This window comes from Crinia signifera, chromosome 7 (assembly GCF_055691185.1).
Source record: "Crinia signifera chromosome 7, ASM5569118v1, whole genome shotgun sequence".
In the NCBI taxonomy this organism is placed as follows: Eukaryota; Metazoa; Chordata; class Amphibia; order Anura; family Myobatrachidae; genus Crinia; species Crinia signifera.
This window is the reverse complement of record NC_139223.1, coordinates 104,864,435-104,881,995: the sequence shown is the minus strand read 5'-3', so window position 1 is coordinate 104,881,995 and position 17,561 is coordinate 104,864,435. Positions and strand designations below refer to the sequence as shown.

Here is a 17,561-nt window from a genome sequence, read left to right as displayed (position 1 = left end):
CTTTTTATTGCCAGTACAGACATTTGGAAGAGGTCAAACAGACACAATAGCCATCACCTAAAGACTTACCACACTGTTTAGGCCCAATTCCAACTGCTTTTGGCAGCTAAACAGTGTATGAGCCTCTTTAGTAGTTTCATTTAAGATCCCCTGCTAATATCATGTCCTGTAGGTCTTTTTACATTACCAAAACATGATTTTTTTCATTAAGCCAAAACAGTTAGGAAACTTTTTTATTAGCTTACCTGGTGATAGAAGTAGAAGAGGGCAAAACAGTGCCTGTATCTCACCTACAGCCATACCACATTGGATAGGCCCAATCTCGTCTGATCTTGGAAGCTAAGCAGTGTTGGGCCTGGTTAGTACTTGGGTGGGAGACCACATGGGAACACCAGGTGCTGTAGGTTTTTTCACATTACTGGCAAATTGTTTTTATTCTCTAGCTATTTAAATTGGAAACTTTTTCTTTTTATTGCCTGTAGAGACATTTGTAAGAGGTCAAACAGACACAATAGCCATCACCTAAAGACTTACCACACTGTTTAGGCCCAATTCCAACTGCTTTTGGCAGCTAAACAGTGTATGAGCCTCTTTAGTAGTTTCATTTAAGATCCCCTGCTAATATCATGTCCTGTAGGTCTTTTTACATTACCAAAACATGATTTTTTTCATTAAGCCAAAACAGTTAGGAAACTTTTTTATTAGCTTACCTGGTGATAGAAGTAGAAGAGGGCAAAACAGTGCATGTATCTCACCTACAGCCATACCACATTGGATAGGCCTGATCTTGGAAGCTAAGCAGTGTTGGGCCTGGTTAGTACTTGGGTGGGAGACCACATGGGAACACCAGGTGCTGTAGGTTTTTTCACATTACTGGCAAATTGTTTTTATTCTCTATCTATTTAAATTGGAAACTTTTTCTTTTTATTGCCAGCACAGACATTTAGAAGAGGTCAAACATACACAATAGCCATCACCTAAAGACTTACCACACTGTTCAGGCCCAATTCTAACTGCTTTTGGCAGCTAAACAGTGTTGAGCCTCTTTAGTAGTTTAATTTAAGATCCCCTGCTAATATCATGTCCTGTAGGTCTTTTTACATTGCCAACACATGATTTTTTTCAGTAAGCAAAAACAGTTACGAAACTTTTTTATTAGCTTACCTGGTGATAGAAGTAGAAGAGGGCAAAAAAGTGCCTGTATCTCACCTACAGCCATACCACATTGGATAGGCCTAATCTCGTTTGATCTTGGAAGCTAAGCAGTGTTGGGCCTGGTTAGTACTTGGGTGGGAGACCACATGGGAACACCTGGTGCTGTAGGTTTTTTCACATTACTGGCAAATTGTTTTTATTCTCTAGCTATTTAAATTGGAAACTTTTTCTTTTTATTGCCAGTACAGACATTTGGAAGAGGTCAAACAGACACAATAGCCATCACCTAAAGACTTACCACACTGTTTAGGCCCAATTCCAACTGCTTTTGGCAGCTAAACAGTGTATGAGCCTCTTTAGTAGTTTCATTTAAGATCCCCTGCTAATATCATGTCCTGTAGGTCTTTTTACATTACCAAAACATGATTTTTTTCATTAAGCCAAAACAGTTAGGAAACTTTTTTATTAGCTTACCTGGTAATAGAAGTAGAAGAGGGCAAAAAGTGCATGTATCTCACCTACAGCCATACCACAATGGATAGGCCCAATCTCGTCTGATCTTGGAAGCTAAGCAGTGTTGGGCCTGGTTAGTACTTGGGTGGGAGACCACATGGGAACACCAGGTGCTGTAGGTTTTTTCACATTACTGGCAAATTGTTTTTATTCTCTATTTAAATTGGAAACTTTTTCTTTTTATTGCCAGCACAGACATTTAGAAGAGGTCAAACATACACAATAGCCATCACCTAAAGACTTACCACACTGTTTAGGCCCAATTCCAACTGCTTTTGGCAGCTAAACAGTGTTGAGCCTCTTTAGTAGTTTAATTTAAGATCCCCTGCTAATATCATGTCCTGTAGGTCTTTTTACATTGCCAACACATGATTTTTTTCAGTAAGCAAAAACAGTTACGAAACTTTTTTATTAGCTTACCTGGTGATAGAAGTAGAAGAGGGCAAAAAAGTGCCTGTATATCACCTACAGCCATACCACATTGGATATGCCCAATCTCGTCTGATCTTGGAAGCTAAGCAGTGTTGGGCCTGGTTAGTACTTGGGTGGGAGACCACATGGGAACACCAGGTGCTGTAGGTTTTTTTCACATTACTGGCAAATTGATTTTATTCTCTAGCTATTTAAATTGGAAACTTTTTCTTTTTATTGCCTGTAGAGACATTTGTAAGAGGTCAAACAGACACAATAGCCATCACCTAAAGACTTACCACACTGTTTAGGCCCAATTCCAACTGCTTTTGGCAGCTAAACAGTGTTGAGCCTCTTTAGTAGTTTAATTTAAGATCCCCTGCTAATATCATGTCCTGTAGGTCTTTTTACATTACCAACACATGATTTTTTTCAGTAAGCAAAAACAGTTAGGAAGCTTTTTTATTAGCTTACCTGGTGATAGAAGAGAAGAGGGCAAAAAAGAGCATGTATCTCACCTACAGCCATACCACATTGTATAGGCCCAATCTCGTCTGATCTTGGAAGCTAAGCAGTGTTGGGCCTGGTTAGTACTTGGGTGGGAGACCACATGGGAACACCAGGTTCCGTAGGTTTTTTCACATTACTGGCAAATTGTTTTTATTCTCTATTTAAATTGGAAACTTTTTCTTTTTATTGCCAGCACAGACATTTAGAAGATGTCAAACATACACAATAGCCATCACCTAAAGACTTACCACACTGTTTAGGCCCAATTCCAACTGCTTTTGGCAGCTAAACAGTGTTGAGCCTCTTTAGTAGTTTAATTTAAGATCCCCTGCTAATATCATGTCCTGTAGGTCTTTTTACATTGCCAACACATGATTTTTTTCAGTAAGCAAAAACAGTTACGAAACTTTTTTATTAGCTTACCTGGTGATAGAAGTAGAAGAGGGCAAAAAAGTGCCTGTATATCACCTACAGCCATACCACATTGGATATGCCCAATGTCGTCTGATCTTGGAAGCTAAGCAGTGTTGGGCCTGGTTAGTACTTGGGTGGGAGACCACATGGGATCACCAGGTTCTTTATGTTTTTTCACATTACTGGCAAATAGTTTTTTTATTCTCTAGCTATTTAAATTGGAAACTTTTTCTTTTTATTGCCTGTAGAGACATTTGTAAGAGGTCAAACAGACACAATAGCCATCACCTAAAGACTTACCACACTGTTTAGGCCCAATTCCAACTGCTTTTGGCAGCTAAACAGTGTTGAGCCTCTTTAGTAGTTTAATTTAAGATCCCCTGCTAATATCATGTCCTGTAGGTCTTTTTACATTACCAACACATGATTTTTTTCAGTAAGCAAAAACAGTTAGGAAGCTTTTTTATTAGCTTACCTGGTGATAGAAGAGAAGAGGGCAAAAAAGAGCATGTATCTCACCTACAGCCATACCACATTGGATAGGCCCAATCTCGTCTGATCTTGGAAGCTAAGCAGTGTTGGGCCTGGTTAGTACTTGGGTGGGAGACCACATGGGAACACCTGGTGCTGTAGGTTTTTCACATTACTGGCAAATTGTTTTTATTCTCTAGCTATTTAAATTGGAAACTTTTTCTTTTTATTGCCAGTACAGACATTTGGAAGAGGTCAAACAGACACAATAGCCATCACCTAAAGACTTACCACACTGTTTAGGCCCAATTCCAACTGCTTTTGGCAGCTAAACAGTGTATGAGCCTCTTTAGTAGTTTCATTTAAGATCCCCTGCTAATATCATGTCCTGTAGGTCTTTTACATTACCAAAACATGATTTTTTTCATTAAGCCAAAACAGTTAGGAAACTTTTTTATTTGCTTACCTGGTAATAGAAGTAGAAGAGGGTAAAAAGTGCATGTATCTCACCTACAGCCATACCACAATGGATAGGCCCAATCTCGTCTGATCTTGGAAGCTAAGCAGTGTTGGGCCTGGTTAGTACTTGGGTGGGAGACCACATGGGAACACCAGGTGCTGTAGGTTTTTTCACATTACTGGCAAATTGTTTTTATTCTCTATTTAAATTGGAAACTTTTTCTTTTTATTGCCAGCACAGACATTTAGAAGAGGTCAAACATACACAATAGCCATCACCTAAAGACTTACCACACTGTTTAGGCCCAATTCCAACTGCTTTTGGCAGCTAAACAGTGTTGAGCCTCTTTAGTAGTTTAATTTAAGATCCCCTGCTAATATCATGTCCTGTAGGTCTTTTTACATTGCCAACACATGATTTTTTTCAGTAAGCAAAAACAGTTACGAAACTTTTTTATTAGCTTACCTGGTGATAGAAGTAGAAGAGGGCAAAAAAGTGCCTGTATATCACCTACAGCCATACCACATTGGATATGCCCAATCTCGTCTGATCTTGGAAGCTAAGCAGTGTTGGGCCTGGTTAGTACTTGGGTGGGAGACCACATGGGATCACCAGGTTCTTTAGGTTTTTTCACATTACTGACAAATTGTTTTTATTCTCTAGCTATTTAAATTGGAAACTTTTTCTTTTTATTGCCTGTAGAGACATTTGTAAGAGGTCAAACAGACACAATAGCCATCACCTAAAGACTTACCACACTGTTTAGGCCCAATTCCAACTGCTTTTGGCAGCTAAACAGTGTTGAGCCTCTTTAGTAGTTTAATTTAAGATCCCCTGCTAATATCATGTCCTGTAGGTCTTTTTACATTACCAACACATGATTTTTTTCAGTAAGCAAAAACAGTTAGGAAGCTTTTTTATTTGCTTACCTGGTGATAGAAGAGAAGAGGGCAAAAAAGAGCATGTATCTCACCTACAGCCATACCACATTGGATAGGCCCAATCTCGTCTGATCTTGGAAGCTAAGCAGTGTTGGGCCTGGTTAGTACTTGGGTGGGAGACCACATGGGAACACCTGGTGCTGTAGGTTTTTCACATTACTGGCAAATTGTTTTTATTCTCTAGCTATTTAAATTGGAAACTTTTTCTTTTTATTGCCAGTACAGACATTTGGAAGAGGTCAAACAGACACAATAGCCATCACCTAAAGACTTACCACACTGTTTAGGCCCAATTCCAACTGCTTTTGGCAGCTAAACAGTGTATGAGCCTCTTTAGTATTTTCATTTAAGATCCCCTGCTAATATCATGTCCTGTAGGTCTTTTTACATTACCAAAACATGATATTTTTCATTAAGCCAAAACAGTTAGGAAACTTTTTTTATTAGCTTACCTGGTGATAGAAGTAGAAGAGGGCAAAACAGTGCATGTATCTCACCTACAGCCATACCACATTGGATAGGCCCAATCTCGTCTGATCTTGGAAGCTAAGCAGTGTTGGGCCTGGTTGGTACTTGGGTGGGAGACCACATGGGAGCACCAGGTGCTGTAGGTTTTTTCACATTACTGGCAAATTGTTTTTATTCTCTATCTATTTAAATTGGAAACTTTTTCTTTTTATTGCCAGCACAGACATTTAGAAGAGGTCAAACATACACTATAGCCATCCCCTAAAGACTTACCTCACTGTTTAGGCCCAATTCCAACTGCTTTTGGCAGCTAAACAGTGTTGAGCCTCTTTAGTAGTTTAATTTAAGATCCCCTGCTAATATCATGTCCTGTATGTCTTTTTACATTGCCAACACATGATTTTTTTCAGTAAGCAAAAACAGTTACGAAACTTTTTTATTAGCTTACCTGGTGATAGAAGTAGAAGAGGGCAAAAAAGTGCCTGTATCTCACCTACAGCCATACCACATTGGATATGCCCAATCTCATCTGATCTTGGAAGCTAAGCAGTGTTGGGCCTGGTTAGTACTTGGGTGGGAGACCACATGGGAACACCAGGTGCTGTAGGTTTTTTCACATTACTGGCAAATTGTTTTTATTCTCTAGCTATTTAAATTGGAAACTTTTTCTTTTTATTGCCTGTAGATACATTTGTAAGAGGTCAAACAGACACAATAGCCATCACCTAAAGACTTACCACACTGTTTAGACCCAATTCCAACTGCTTTTGGCAGCTAAACAGTGTATGAGCCTCTTTAGTAGTTTCATTTAAGATCCCCTGCTAATATCATGTCCTGTAGGTCTTTTTACATTACCAAAACATGATTTTTTTCATTAAGCCAAAACAGTTAGGAAACTTTTTTATTAGCTTACCTGGTAATAGAAGTAGAAGAGGGCAAAAAGTGCATGTATCTCACCTACAGCCATACCACAATGGATAGGCCCAATCTCGTCTGATCTTGGAAGCTAAGCAGTGTTGGGCCTGGTTAGTACTTGGGTGGGAGACCACATGGGAACACCAGGTGCTGTAGGTTTTTTCACATTACTGGCAAATTGTTTTTATTCTCTATTTAAATTGGAAACTTTTTCTTTTTATTGCCAGCACAGACATTTAGAAGAGGTCAAACATACACAATAGCCATCACCTAAAGACTTACCACACTGTTTAGGCCCAATTCCAACTGCTTTTGGCAGCTAAACAGTGTTGAGCCTCTTTAGTAGTTTAATTTAAGATCCCCTGCTAATATCATGTCCTGTAGGTCTTTTTACATTGCCAACACATGATTTTTTTCAGTAAGCAAAAACAGTTACGAAACTTTTTTATTAGCTTACCTGGTGATAGAAGTAGAAAAGGGCAAAAAAGTGCCTGTATATCACCTACAGCCATACCACATTGGATATGCCCAATCTCGTCTGATCTTGGAAGCTAAGCAGTGTTGGGCCTGGTTAGTACTTGGGTGGGAGACCACATGGGAACACCAGGTGCTGTAGGTTTTTTTCACATTACTGGCAAATTGATTTTATTCTCTAGCTATTTAAATTGGAAACTTTTTCTTTTTATTGCCTGTAGAGACATTTGTAAGAGGTCAAACAGACACAATAGCCATCACCTAAAGACTTACCACACTGTTTAGGCCCAATTCCAACTGCTTTTGGCAGCTAAACAGTGTTGAGCCTCTTTAGTAGTTTAATTTAAGATCCCCTGCTAATATCATGTCCTGTAGGTCTTTTTACATTACCAACACATGATTTTTTTCAGTAAGCAAAAACAGTTAGGAAGCTTTTTTATTAGCTTACCTGGTGATAGAAGAGAAGAGGGCAAAAAAGAGCATGTATCTCACCTACAGCCATACCACATTGGATAGGCCCAATCTCGTCTGATCTTGGAAGCTAAGCAGTGTTGGGCCTGGTTAGTACTTGGGTGGGAGACCACATGGGAACACCTGGTGCTGTAGGTTTTTTCACATTACTGGCAAATTGTTTTTATTCTCTAGCTATTTAAATTGGAAACTTTTTCTTTTTATTGCCTGTAGAGACATTTGTAAGAGGTCAAACAGACACAATAGCCATCACCTAAAGACTTACCACACTGTTTAGGCCCAATTCCAACTGCTTTTGGCAGCTAAACAGTGTTGAGCCTCTTTAGTAGTTTAATTTAAGATCCCCTGCTAATATCATGTCCTGTAGGTCTTTTTACATTACCAACACAAGATTTTTTTCAGTAAGCAAAAACAGTTAGGAAGCTTTTTTATTAGCTTACCTGGTGATAGAAGTAGAAGAGGGCAAAAAAGTGCCTGTATCTCACCTACAGCCATACCACATTGGATATGCCCAATCTCGTCTGATCTTGGAAGCTAAGCAGTGTTGGGCCTGGTTAGTACTTGGGTGGGAGACCACATGGGAACACCTGGTGCTGTAGGTTTTTTCACATTACTGGCAAATTGTTTTTATTCTCTATCTATTTAAATTGGAAACTTTTTCTTTTTATTGCCAGCACAGACATTTGTAAGAGGTCAAACATACACAATAGCCATCACCTAAAGACTTACCACACTGTTTAGGCCCAATTCCAACTGCTTTTGGCAGTTAAACAGTGTTGAGCCTCTTTAGTAGTTTAATTTAAGATCCCCTGCTAATATCATGTCCTGTAGGTCTTTTTACATTGCCAACACATGATTTTTTTCAGTAAGCAATAACAGTTACGAAACTTTTTTATTAGCTTACCTGGTGATAGAAGTAGAAGAGGGCAAAAAAGTGCCTGTACCTCACCTACAGCCATACCACATTGGATATACCCAATCTCGTCTGATCTTGGAAGCTAAGCAGTGTTGGGCCTGGTTAGTACTTGGGTGGGAGACCACATGGGAACACCAGGTGCTGTAGGTTTTTTCACATTACTGGCAAATTGTTTTTATTCTCTAGCTATTTAAATTGGAAACTTTTTCTTTTTATTGCCTGTAGAGACATTTGTAAGAGGTCAAACAGACACAATAGCCATCACCTAAAGACTTACCACACTGTTTAGGCCCAATTCCAACTGCTTTTGGCAGCTAAACAGTGTTGAGCCTCTTTAGTAGTTTAATTTAAGATCCCCTGCTAATATCATGTCCTGTAGGTCTTTTTACATTACCAACACATGATTTTTTTCAGTAAGCAAAAACAGTTAGGAAGCTTTTTTATTAGCTTACCTGGTGATAAAAGAGAAGAGGGCAAAAAAGAGAATGTATCTCACCTACAGCCATACCACATTGGATAGGCCCAATCTCGTCTGATCTTGGAAGCTAAGCAGTGATGGGCCTGGTTAGTACTTGGGTGGGAGACCACATGGGAACACCCGGTGCTGTAGGTTTTTTCACATTACTGGCAAATTGTTTTTATTCTCTAGCTATTTAAATTGGAAACTTTTTCTTTTTATTGCCAGTACAGACATTTGGAAGAGGTCAAACAGACACAATAGCCATCACCTAAAGACTTACCACACTGTTTAGGCCCAATTCCAACTGCTTTTGGCAGCTAAACAGTGTATGAGCCTCTTTAGTAGTTTAATTTAAGATCCCCTGCTAATATCATGTCCTGTAGGTCTTTTTACATTACCAAAACATGATTTTTTTCATTAAGCCAAAACAGTTAGGAAACTTTTTTATTAGCTTACCTGGTGATAGAAGTAGAAGAGGGCAAAACAGTGCATGTATCTCACCTACAGCCATACCACATTGGATAGGCCCAATCTCGTCTGATCTTGGAAGCTAAGCAGTGTTGGGCCTGGTTAGTACTTGGGTGGGAGACCACATGGGAACACCAGGTGCTGTAGGTTTTTTCACATTACTGGCAAATTGTTTTTATTCTCTAGCTATTTAAATTGGAAACTTTTTCTTTTTATTGCCTGTAGAGACATTTGTAAGAGGTCAAACAGACACAATAGCCATCACCTAAAGACTTACCACACTGTTTAGGCCCAATTCCAACTGCTTTTGGCAGCTAAACAGTGTTGAGCCTCTTTAGTAGTTTCATTTAAGATCCCCTGCTAATATCATGTCCTGTAGGTCTTTTTACATTACCAACACATGATTTTTTTCAGTAAGCAAAAACAGTTAGGAAGCTTTTTTATTAGCTTACCTGGTGATAGAAGAGAAGAGGGCAAAAAAGAGAATGCATCTCACCTACAGCCATACCACATTGGATAGGCCCAATCTCATCTGATCTTGGAAGCTAAGCAGTGATGGGCCTGGTTAGTACTTGGGTGGGAGACCACATGGGAACACCTGGTGCTGTAGGTTTTTCACATTACTGGCAAATTGTTTTTATTCTCTAGCTATTTAAATTGGAAACTTTTTCTTTTTATTGCCAGTACAGACATTTGGAAGAGGTCAAACAGACACAATAGCCATCACCTAAAGACTTACCACACTGTTTAGGCCCAATTCCAACTGCTTTTGGCAGCTAAACAGTGTATGAGCCTCTTTAGTAGTTTCATTTAAGATCCCCTGCTAATATCATGTCCTGTAGGTCTTTTTACATTACCAAAACATGATTTTTTTCATTAAGCCAAAACAGTTAGGAAACTTTTTTATTAGCTTACCTGGTGATAGAAGTAGAAGAGGGCAAAACAGTGCTTGTATCTCACCTACAGCCATACCACATTGGATAGGCCCAATCTCGTCTGATCTTGGAAGCTAAGCAGTGTTGGGCCTGGTTAGTACTTGGGTGGGAGACCACATGGGAACACCAGGTGCTGTAGGTTTTTTCACATTACTGGCAAATTGTTTTTATTCTCTAGCTATTTAAATTGGAAACCTTTTCTTTTTATTGCCTGTAGAGACATTTGTAAGAGGTCAAACAGACACAATAGCCATCACCTAAAGACTTACCACACTGTTTAGGCCCAATTCCAACTGCTTTTGGCAGCTAAACAGTGTTGAGCCTCTTTAGTAGTTTAATTTAAGATCCCCTGCTAATATCATGTCCTGTAGGTCTTTTTACATTACCAACACATGATTTTTTTCAGTAAGCAAAAACAGTTAGGAAGCTTTTTTATTAGCTTACCTGGTGATAGAAGAGAAGAGGGCAAAAAAGAGAATGCATCTCACCTACAGCCATACCACATTGGATAGGCCCAATCTCATCTGATCTTGGAAGCTAAGCAGTGATGGGCCTGGTTAGTACTTGGGTGGGAGACCACATGGGAACACCTGGTGCTGTAGGTTTTTCACATTACTGGCAAATTGTTTTTATTCTCTAGCTATTTAAATTGGAAACTTTTTCTTTTTATTGCCAGTACAGACATTTGGAAGAGGTCAAACAGACACAATAGCCATCACCTAAAGACTTACCACACTGTTTAGGCCCAATTCCAACTGCTTTTGGCAGCTAAACAGTGTATGAGCCTCTTTAGTAGTTTCATTTAAGATCCCCTGCTAATATCATGTCCTGTAGGTCTTTTTACATTACCAAAACATGATTTTTTTCATTAAGCCAAAACAGTTAGGAAACTTTTTTATTAGCTTACCTGGTGATAGAAGTAGAAGAGGGCAAAACAGTGCTTGTATCTCACCTACAGCCATACCACATTGGATAGGCCCAATCTCGTCTGATCTTGGAAGCTAAGCAGTGTTGGGCCTGGTTAGTACTTGGGTGGGAGACCACATGGGAACACCAGGTGCTGTAGGTTTTTTCACATTACTGGCAAATTGTTTTTATTCTCTAGCTATTTAAATTGGAAACTTTTTCTTTTTATTGCCTGTAGAGACATTTGTAAGAGGTCAAACAGACACAATAGCCATCACCTAAAGACTTACCACACTGTTTAGGCCCAATTCCAACTGCTTTTGGCAGCTAAACAGTGTTGAGCCTCTTTAGTAGTTTAATTTAAGATCCCCTGCTAATATCATGTCCTGTAGGTCTTTTTACATTACCAACACATGATTTTTTTCAGTAAGCAAAAACAGTTAGGAAGCTTTTTTATTAGCTTACCTGGTGATAGAAGAGAAGAAGGCAAAAAAGAGAATGTATCTCACCTACAGCCATACCACATTGGATAGGCCCAATCTCGTCTGATCTTGGAAGCTAAGCAGTGATGGGCCTGGTTAGTACTTGGGTGGGAGACCACATGGGAACACCTGGTGCTGTAGGTTTTTTCACATTACTGGCAAATTGTTTTTATTCTCTAGCTATTTAAATTGGAAACTTTTTCTTTTTATTGCCAGTACAGACATTTGGAAGAGGTCAAACAGACACAATAGCCATCACCTAAAGACTTACCACACTGTTTAGGCCCAATTCCAACTGCTTTTGGCAGCTAAACAGTGTATGAGCCTCTTTAGTAGTTTCATTTAAGATCCCCTGCTAATATCATGTCCTGTAGGTCTTTTTACATTACCAAAACATGATTTTTTTCATTAAGCCAAAACAGTTAGGAAACTTTTTTATTAGCTTACCTGGTGATAGAAGTAGAAGAGGGCAAAACAGTGCATGTATCTCACCTACAGCCATACCACATTGGATAGGCCCAATCTCGTCTGATCTTGGAAGCTAAGCAGTGTTGGGCCTGGTTAGTACTTGGGTGGGAGACCACATGGGAACACCAGGTGCTGTAGGTTTTTTCACATTACTGGCAAATTGTTTTTATTCTCTAGCTATTTAAATTGGAAACTTTTTCTTTTTATTGCCTGTAGAGACATTTGTAAGAGGTCAAACAGACACAATAGCCATCACCTAAAGACTTACCACACTGTTTAGGCCCAATTCCAACTGCTTTTGGCAGCTAAACAGTGTTGAGCCTCTTTAGTAGTTTAATTTAAGATCCCCTGCTAATATCATGTCCTGTAGGTCTTTTTACATTACCAACACATGATTTTTTTCAGTAAGCAAAAACAGTTAGGAAGCTTTTTTATTAGCTTACCTGGTGATAGAAGAGAAGAAGGCAAAAAAGAGAATGTATCTCACCTACAGCCATACCACATTGGATAGGCCCAATCTCGTCTGATCTTGGAAGCTAAGCAGTGATGGGCCTGGTTAGTACTTGGGTGGGAGACCACATGGGAACACCTGGTGCTGTAGGTTTTTTCACATTACTGGCAAATTGTTTTTATTCTCTAGCTATTTAAATTGGAAACTTTTTCTTTTTATTGCCAGTACAGACATTTGGAAGAGGTCAAACAGACACAATAGCCATCACCTAAAGACTTACCACACTGTTTAGGCCCAATTCCAACTGCTTTTGGCAGCTAAACAGTGTATGAGCCTCTTTAGTAGTTTCATTTAAGATACCCTGCTAATATCATGTCCTGTAGGTCTTTTTACATTACCAAAACATGATTTTTTTCATTAAGCCAAAACAGTTAGGAAACTTTTTTATTAGCTTACCTGGTGATAGAAGTAGAAGAGGGCAAAACAGTGCATGTATCTCACCTACAGCCATACCACATTGGATAGGCCTGATCTTGGAAGCTAAGCAGTGTTGGGCCTGGTTAGTACTTGGGTGGGAGACCACATGGGAACACCAGGTGCTGTAGGTTTTTTCACATTACTGGCAAATTGTTTTTATTCTCTATCTATTTAAATTGGAAACTTTTTCTTTTTATTGCCAGCACAGACATTTAGAAGAGGTCAAACATACACAATAGCCATCACCTAAAGACTTACCACACTGTTTAGGCCCAATTCTAACTGCTTTTGGCAGCTAAACAGTGTTGAGCCTCTTTAGTAGTTTAATTTAAGATCCCCTGCTAATATCATGTCCTGTAGGTCTTTTTACATTGCCAACACATGATTTTTTTCAGTAAGCAAAAACAGTTACGAAACTTTTTTATTAGCTTACCTGGTGATAGAAGTAGAAGAGGGCAAAAAAGTGCCTGTATCTCACCTACAGCCATACCACATTGGATAGGCCTAATCTCGTCTGATCTTGGAAGCTAAGCAGTGTTGGGCCTGGTTAGTACTTGGGTGGGAGACCACATGGGAACACCTGGTGCTGTAGGTTTTTTCACATTACTGGCAAATTGTTTTTATTCTCTAGCTATTTAAATTGGAAACTTTTTCTTTTTATTGCCAGTACAGACATTTGGAAGAGGTCAAACAGACACAATAGCCATCACCTAAAGACTTACCACACTGTTTAGGCCCAATTCCAACTGCTTTTGGCAGCTAAACAGTGTATGAGCCTCTTTAGTAGTTTCATTTAAGATCCCCTGCTAATATCATGTCCTGTAGGTCTTTTTACATTACCAAAACATGATTTTTTTCATTAAGCCAAAACAGTTAGGAAACTTTTTTATTAGCTTACCTGGTGATAGAAGTAGAAGAGGGCAAAAAAGTGCGTGTATCTCACCTACAGCCATACCACATTATAGGCCCAATCTCGTCTGATCTTGGCAGCTAAGCAGTGTTGGGCCTGGTTAGTACTTGGGTGGGAGGCCACATGGGACCACCAGGTGCTGTAGGTTTTTTCACATTACTGGCAAATTGTTTTTATTCTCTATCTATTTAAATTGGAAACTTTTTCTTTTTATTGCAAGCACAGACATTTAGAAGAGGTCAAACATACACAATAGCCATCACCTAAAGACTTACCACACTGTTTAGGCCCAATTCCAACTGCTTTTGGCAGTTAAACAGTGTTGAGCCTCTTTAGTAGTTTAATTTAAGATCCCCTGCTAATATCATGTCCTGTAGGTCTTTTTACATTGCCAACACATGATTTTTTTCAGTAAGCAAAAACAGTTACGAAACTTTTTTATTAGCTTACCTGGTGATAGAAGTAGAAGAGGGCAAAAAAGTGCCTGTACCTCACCTACAGCCATACCACATTGGATATGCCCAATCTCGTCTGATCTTGTAAGCTAAGCAGTGTTGGGCCTGGTTAGTACTTGGGTGGGAGACCACATGGGAACACCAGGTGCTGTAGGTTTTTTCACATTACTGGCAAATTGTTTTTATTCTCTAGCTATTTAAATTGGAAACTTTTTCTTTTTATTGCCTGTAGAGACATTTGTAAGAGGTCAAACATACACAATAGCCATCACCTAAAGACTTACCACACTGTTTAGGCCCAATTCCAACTGCTTTTGGCAGCTAAACAGTGTTGAGCCTCTTTAGTAGTTTCATTTAAGATCCCCTGCTAATATCATGTCCTGTAGGTCTTTTTACATTACCAACACATGATTTTTTTCAGTAAGCAAAAACAGTTAGGAAGCTTTTTTATTAGCTTACCTGGTGATAGAAGAGAAGAGGGCAAAAAAGAGAATGCATCTCACCTACAGCCATACCACATTGGATAGGCCTGATCTTGGAAGCTAAGCATTGTTGGGCCTGGTTAGTACTTGGGTGGGAGACCACATGGGAACACCTGGTGCTGTAGGTTTTTTCACATTACTGGCAAATTGTTTTTATTCTCTAGCTATTTAAATTGGAAACTTTTTCTTTTTATTGCCAGTACAGACATTTGGAAGAGGTCAAACAGACACAATAGCCATCACCTAAAGACTTACCACACTGTTTAGGCCCAATTCCAACTGCTTTTGGCAGCTAAACAGTGTATGAGCCTCTTTAGTAGTTTCATTTAAGATCCCCTGCTAATATCATGTCCTGTAGGTCTTTTTACATTACCAAAACATGATTTTTTTCATTAAGCCAAAACAGTTAGGAAACTTTTTTATTAGCTTACCTGGTGATAGAAGTAGAAGAGGGCAAAAAAGTGCATGTATCTCACCTACAGCCATACCACATTGGATAGGCCCAATCTCGTCTGATCTTGGAAGCTAAGCAGTGTTGGGCCTGGTTAGTACTTGGGTGGGAGACCACATGGGAACACCAGTTGCTGTAGGTTTTTTCATATTACTGGCAAATTGTTTTTATTCTCTATCTATTTAAATTGGAAACTTTTTCTTTTTATTGCCAGCACAGACATTTAGAAGAGGTCAAACATACACAATAGCCATCACCTAAAGACTTACCACGCTGTTTAGGCCCAATTCCAACTGCTTTTGGCAGCTAAACAGTGTTGAGCCTCTTTAGTAGTTTAATTTAAGATCCCCTGCTAATATCATGTCCTGTAGGTCTTTTTACATTGCCAACACATGATTTTTTTCAGTAAGCAAAAACTGTTACGAAACTTTTTTATTAGCTTACCTGGTGATAGAAGTAGAAGAGGGCAAAAAAGGGCCTGTATCTCACCTACAGCCATACCACATTGGATATGCCCAATCTCGTCTGATCTTGGAAGCTAAGCAGTGTTGGGCCTGGTTAGTACTTGGGTGGGAGACCACATGGGATCACCAGGTTCTTTAGGTTTTTTCACATTACTGGCAAATTGTTTTTATTCTCTAGCTATTTAAATTGGAAACTTTTTCTTTTTATTGCCTGTAGAGACATTTGTAAGAGGTCAAACAGACACAATAGCCATCACCTAAAGACTTACCACACTGTTTAGGCCCAATTCCAACTGCTTTTGGCAGCTAAACAGTGTTGAGCCTCTTTAGTAGTTTAATTTAAGATCCCCTGCTAATATCATGTCCTGTAGGTCTTTTTACATTACCAACACATGATTTTTTTCAGTAAGCAAAAACAGTTAGGATGCTTTTTTATTAGCTTACCTGGTGATAGAAGAGAAGAGGGCAAAAAATAGCATGTATCTCACCTACAGCCATACCACATTGGATAGGCCCAATCTCGTCTGATCTTGGAAGCTAAGCAGTGTTGGGCCTGGTTAGTACTTGGGTGGGAGACCACATGGGAACACCTGGTGCTGTAGGTTTTTCACATTACTGGCAAATTGTTTTTATTCTCTAGCTATTTAAATTGGAAACTTTTTCTTTTTATTGCCAGTACAGACATTTGGAAGAGGTCAAACAGACACAATAGCCATCACCTAAAGACTTACCACACTGTTTAGGCCCAATTCCAACTGCTTTTGGCAGCTAAACAGTGTATGAGCCTCTTTAGTATTTTCATTTAAGATCCCCTGCTAATATCATGTCCTGTAGGTCTTTTTACATTACCAAAACATGATTTTTTTCATTAAGCCAAAACAGTTAGGAAACTTTTTTATTAGCTTACCTGGTGATAGAAGTAGAAGAGGGCAAAACAGTGCATGTATCTCACCTACAGCCATACCACATTGGATAGGCCCAATCTCGTCTGATCTTGGAAGCTAAGCAGTGTTGGGCCTGGTTAGTACTTGGGTGGGAGACCACATGGGAACACCAGGTGCTGTAGGTTTTTTCACATTACTGGCAAATTGTTTTTATTCTCTATCTATTTAAATTGGAAACTTTTTCTTTTTATTGCCAGCACAGACATTTAGAAGAGGTCAAACATACACTATAGCCATCCCCTAAAGACTTACCTCACTGTTTAGGCCCAATTCCAACTGCTTTTGGCAGCTAAACAGTGTTGAGCCTCTTTAGTAGTTTAATTTAAGATCCCCTGCTAATATCATGTCCTGTATGTCTTTTTACATTGCCAACACATGATTTTTTTCAGTAAGCAAAAACAGTTACGAAACTTTTTTATTAGCTTACCTGGTGATAGAAGTAGAAGAGGGCAAAAAAGTGCCTGTATCTCACCTACAGCCATACCACATTGGATATGCCCAATCTCATCTGATCTTGGAAGCTAAGCAGTGTTGGGCCTGGTTAGTACTTGGGTGGGAGACCACATGGGAACACCAGGTGCTGTAGGTTTTTTCACATTACTGGCAAATTGTTTTTATTCTCTAGCTATTTAAATTGGAAACTTTTTCTTTTTATTGCCTGTAGATACATTTGTAAGAGGTCAAACAGACACAATAGCCATCACCTAAAGACTTACCACACTGTTTAGGCCCCATTCCAACTGCTTTTGGCAGCTAAACAGTGTATGAGCCTCTTTAGTAGTTTCATTTAAGATCCCCTGCTAATATCATGTCCTGTAGGTCTTTTTACATTACCAAAACATGATTTTTTTCATTAAGCCAAAACAGTTAGGAAACTTTTTTATTAGCTTACCTGGTAATAGAAGTAGAAGAGGGCAAAAAGTGCATGTATCTCACCTACAGCCATACCACAATGGATAGGCCCAATCTCGTCTGATCTTGGAAGCTAAGCAGTGTTGGGCCTGGTTAGTACTTGGGTGGGAGACCACATGGGAACACCAGGTGCTGTAGGTTTTTTCACATTACTGGCAAATTGTTTTTATTCTCTAT

The 17,561-nt window shown here is 39.2% G+C and overlaps 30 non-coding genes and 8 pseudogenes across 30 annotated transcripts; all 38 read left to right on the top strand.

Annotated features, from left to right (window-relative positions):
- Window positions 1-288: 288 nt before the first annotated feature.
- On the top strand, window positions 289-407 carry LOC146021758 (5S ribosomal RNA). Its single transcript, XR_014451235.1, has one exon. It is a non-coding gene; the product is annotated as a 5S ribosomal RNA (ribosomal RNA).
- A 346-nt stretch (window positions 408-753) lies between these two features.
- Window positions 754-862, top strand: LOC146025174 (5S ribosomal RNA; annotated as a pseudogene).
- A 345-nt stretch (window positions 863-1,207) lies between these two features.
- LOC146023600 (5S ribosomal RNA) lies at window positions 1,208-1,326 on the top strand. The gene has a single exon (XR_014453012.1). It is a non-coding gene; the product is annotated as a 5S ribosomal RNA (ribosomal RNA).
- Window positions 1,327-1,671: 345 nt separating this feature from the next.
- Window positions 1,672-1,790, top strand: LOC146023057 (5S ribosomal RNA). The gene has a single exon (XR_014452487.1). It is a non-coding gene; the product is annotated as a 5S ribosomal RNA (ribosomal RNA).
- A 341-nt stretch (window positions 1,791-2,131) lies between these two features.
- Window positions 2,132-2,250, top strand: LOC146022463 (5S ribosomal RNA). The gene has a single exon (XR_014451919.1). It is a non-coding gene; the product is annotated as a 5S ribosomal RNA (ribosomal RNA).
- A 345-nt stretch (window positions 2,251-2,595) lies between these two features.
- Window positions 2,596-2,714, top strand: LOC146024711 (5S ribosomal RNA; annotated as a pseudogene).
- A 341-nt stretch (window positions 2,715-3,055) lies between these two features.
- On the top strand, window positions 3,056-3,174 carry LOC146025261 (5S ribosomal RNA; annotated as a pseudogene).
- A 346-nt stretch (window positions 3,175-3,520) lies between these two features.
- On the top strand, window positions 3,521-3,639 carry LOC146022135 (5S ribosomal RNA). The gene has a single exon (XR_014451603.1). It is a non-coding gene; the product is annotated as a 5S ribosomal RNA (ribosomal RNA).
- Window positions 3,640-3,982: 343 nt separating this feature from the next.
- LOC146023056 (5S ribosomal RNA) lies at window positions 3,983-4,101 on the top strand. The gene has a single exon (XR_014452486.1). It is a non-coding gene; the product is annotated as a 5S ribosomal RNA (ribosomal RNA).
- A 341-nt stretch (window positions 4,102-4,442) lies between these two features.
- On the top strand, window positions 4,443-4,561 carry LOC146025029 (5S ribosomal RNA; annotated as a pseudogene).
- A 344-nt stretch (window positions 4,562-4,905) lies between these two features.
- On the top strand, window positions 4,906-5,024 carry LOC146022134 (5S ribosomal RNA). Its single transcript, XR_014451602.1, has one exon. It is a non-coding gene; the product is annotated as a 5S ribosomal RNA (ribosomal RNA).
- Window positions 5,025-5,370: 346 nt separating this feature from the next.
- Window positions 5,371-5,489, top strand: LOC146023754 (5S ribosomal RNA). Its single transcript, XR_014453160.1, has one exon. It is a non-coding gene; the product is annotated as a 5S ribosomal RNA (ribosomal RNA).
- A 345-nt stretch (window positions 5,490-5,834) lies between these two features.
- LOC146021580 (5S ribosomal RNA) lies at window positions 5,835-5,953 on the top strand. The gene has a single exon (XR_014451060.1). It is a non-coding gene; the product is annotated as a 5S ribosomal RNA (ribosomal RNA).
- A 345-nt stretch (window positions 5,954-6,298) lies between these two features.
- Window positions 6,299-6,417, top strand: LOC146023055 (5S ribosomal RNA). Its single transcript, XR_014452485.1, has one exon. It is a non-coding gene; the product is annotated as a 5S ribosomal RNA (ribosomal RNA).
- A 341-nt stretch (window positions 6,418-6,758) lies between these two features.
- On the top strand, window positions 6,759-6,877 carry LOC146022451 (5S ribosomal RNA). The gene has a single exon (XR_014451908.1). It is a non-coding gene; the product is annotated as a 5S ribosomal RNA (ribosomal RNA).
- Window positions 6,878-7,222: 345 nt separating this feature from the next.
- LOC146022133 (5S ribosomal RNA) lies at window positions 7,223-7,341 on the top strand. Its single transcript, XR_014451601.1, has one exon. It is a non-coding gene; the product is annotated as a 5S ribosomal RNA (ribosomal RNA).
- Window positions 7,342-7,686: 345 nt separating this feature from the next.
- Window positions 7,687-7,805, top strand: LOC146025413 (5S ribosomal RNA). Its single transcript, XR_014454112.1, has one exon. It is a non-coding gene; the product is annotated as a 5S ribosomal RNA (ribosomal RNA).
- A 345-nt stretch (window positions 7,806-8,150) lies between these two features.
- On the top strand, window positions 8,151-8,269 carry LOC146022271 (5S ribosomal RNA). Its single transcript, XR_014451736.1, has one exon. It is a non-coding gene; the product is annotated as a 5S ribosomal RNA (ribosomal RNA).
- Window positions 8,270-8,613: 344 nt separating this feature from the next.
- LOC146023364 (5S ribosomal RNA) lies at window positions 8,614-8,732 on the top strand. Its single transcript, XR_014452785.1, has one exon. It is a non-coding gene; the product is annotated as a 5S ribosomal RNA (ribosomal RNA).
- A 346-nt stretch (window positions 8,733-9,078) lies between these two features.
- Window positions 9,079-9,197, top strand: LOC146021757 (5S ribosomal RNA). Its single transcript, XR_014451234.1, has one exon. It is a non-coding gene; the product is annotated as a 5S ribosomal RNA (ribosomal RNA).
- Window positions 9,198-9,541: 344 nt separating this feature from the next.
- Window positions 9,542-9,660, top strand: LOC146022556 (5S ribosomal RNA). Its single transcript, XR_014452006.1, has one exon. It is a non-coding gene; the product is annotated as a 5S ribosomal RNA (ribosomal RNA).
- Window positions 9,661-10,005: 345 nt separating this feature from the next.
- LOC146021756 (5S ribosomal RNA) lies at window positions 10,006-10,124 on the top strand. Its single transcript, XR_014451233.1, has one exon. It is a non-coding gene; the product is annotated as a 5S ribosomal RNA (ribosomal RNA).
- Window positions 10,125-10,468: 344 nt separating this feature from the next.
- LOC146022555 (5S ribosomal RNA) lies at window positions 10,469-10,587 on the top strand. The gene has a single exon (XR_014452005.1). It is a non-coding gene; the product is annotated as a 5S ribosomal RNA (ribosomal RNA).
- Window positions 10,588-10,932: 345 nt separating this feature from the next.
- Window positions 10,933-11,051, top strand: LOC146021755 (5S ribosomal RNA). The gene has a single exon (XR_014451232.1). It is a non-coding gene; the product is annotated as a 5S ribosomal RNA (ribosomal RNA).
- A 344-nt stretch (window positions 11,052-11,395) lies between these two features.
- LOC146022955 (5S ribosomal RNA) lies at window positions 11,396-11,514 on the top strand. The gene has a single exon (XR_014452389.1). It is a non-coding gene; the product is annotated as a 5S ribosomal RNA (ribosomal RNA).
- Window positions 11,515-11,860: 346 nt separating this feature from the next.
- LOC146021754 (5S ribosomal RNA) lies at window positions 11,861-11,979 on the top strand. The gene has a single exon (XR_014451231.1). It is a non-coding gene; the product is annotated as a 5S ribosomal RNA (ribosomal RNA).
- Window positions 11,980-12,323: 344 nt separating this feature from the next.
- Window positions 12,324-12,442, top strand: LOC146022953 (5S ribosomal RNA). Its single transcript, XR_014452387.1, has one exon. It is a non-coding gene; the product is annotated as a 5S ribosomal RNA (ribosomal RNA).
- Window positions 12,443-12,788: 346 nt separating this feature from the next.
- Window positions 12,789-12,897, top strand: LOC146025172 (5S ribosomal RNA; annotated as a pseudogene).
- A 345-nt stretch (window positions 12,898-13,242) lies between these two features.
- On the top strand, window positions 13,243-13,361 carry LOC146023332 (5S ribosomal RNA). The gene has a single exon (XR_014452754.1). It is a non-coding gene; the product is annotated as a 5S ribosomal RNA (ribosomal RNA).
- Window positions 13,362-13,707: 346 nt separating this feature from the next.
- On the top strand, window positions 13,708-13,824 carry LOC146025156 (5S ribosomal RNA; annotated as a pseudogene).
- Window positions 13,825-14,169: 345 nt separating this feature from the next.
- On the top strand, window positions 14,170-14,288 carry LOC146022887 (5S ribosomal RNA). Its single transcript, XR_014452325.1, has one exon. It is a non-coding gene; the product is annotated as a 5S ribosomal RNA (ribosomal RNA).
- A 344-nt stretch (window positions 14,289-14,632) lies between these two features.
- On the top strand, window positions 14,633-14,741 carry LOC146025208 (5S ribosomal RNA; annotated as a pseudogene).
- A 346-nt stretch (window positions 14,742-15,087) lies between these two features.
- On the top strand, window positions 15,088-15,206 carry LOC146024127 (5S ribosomal RNA). Its single transcript, XR_014453518.1, has one exon. It is a non-coding gene; the product is annotated as a 5S ribosomal RNA (ribosomal RNA).
- Window positions 15,207-15,551: 345 nt separating this feature from the next.
- LOC146025027 (5S ribosomal RNA) lies at window positions 15,552-15,670 on the top strand (annotated as a pseudogene).
- A 344-nt stretch (window positions 15,671-16,014) lies between these two features.
- LOC146022132 (5S ribosomal RNA) lies at window positions 16,015-16,133 on the top strand. The gene has a single exon (XR_014451600.1). It is a non-coding gene; the product is annotated as a 5S ribosomal RNA (ribosomal RNA).
- Window positions 16,134-16,478: 345 nt separating this feature from the next.
- On the top strand, window positions 16,479-16,597 carry LOC146021753 (5S ribosomal RNA). Its single transcript, XR_014451230.1, has one exon. It is a non-coding gene; the product is annotated as a 5S ribosomal RNA (ribosomal RNA).
- A 345-nt stretch (window positions 16,598-16,942) lies between these two features.
- On the top strand, window positions 16,943-17,061 carry LOC146021569 (5S ribosomal RNA). The gene has a single exon (XR_014451049.1). It is a non-coding gene; the product is annotated as a 5S ribosomal RNA (ribosomal RNA).
- A 345-nt stretch (window positions 17,062-17,406) lies between these two features.
- Window positions 17,407-17,525, top strand: LOC146023054 (5S ribosomal RNA). The gene has a single exon (XR_014452484.1). It is a non-coding gene; the product is annotated as a 5S ribosomal RNA (ribosomal RNA).
- The last annotated feature ends 36 nt before the right edge of the window (window positions 17,526-17,561 follow it).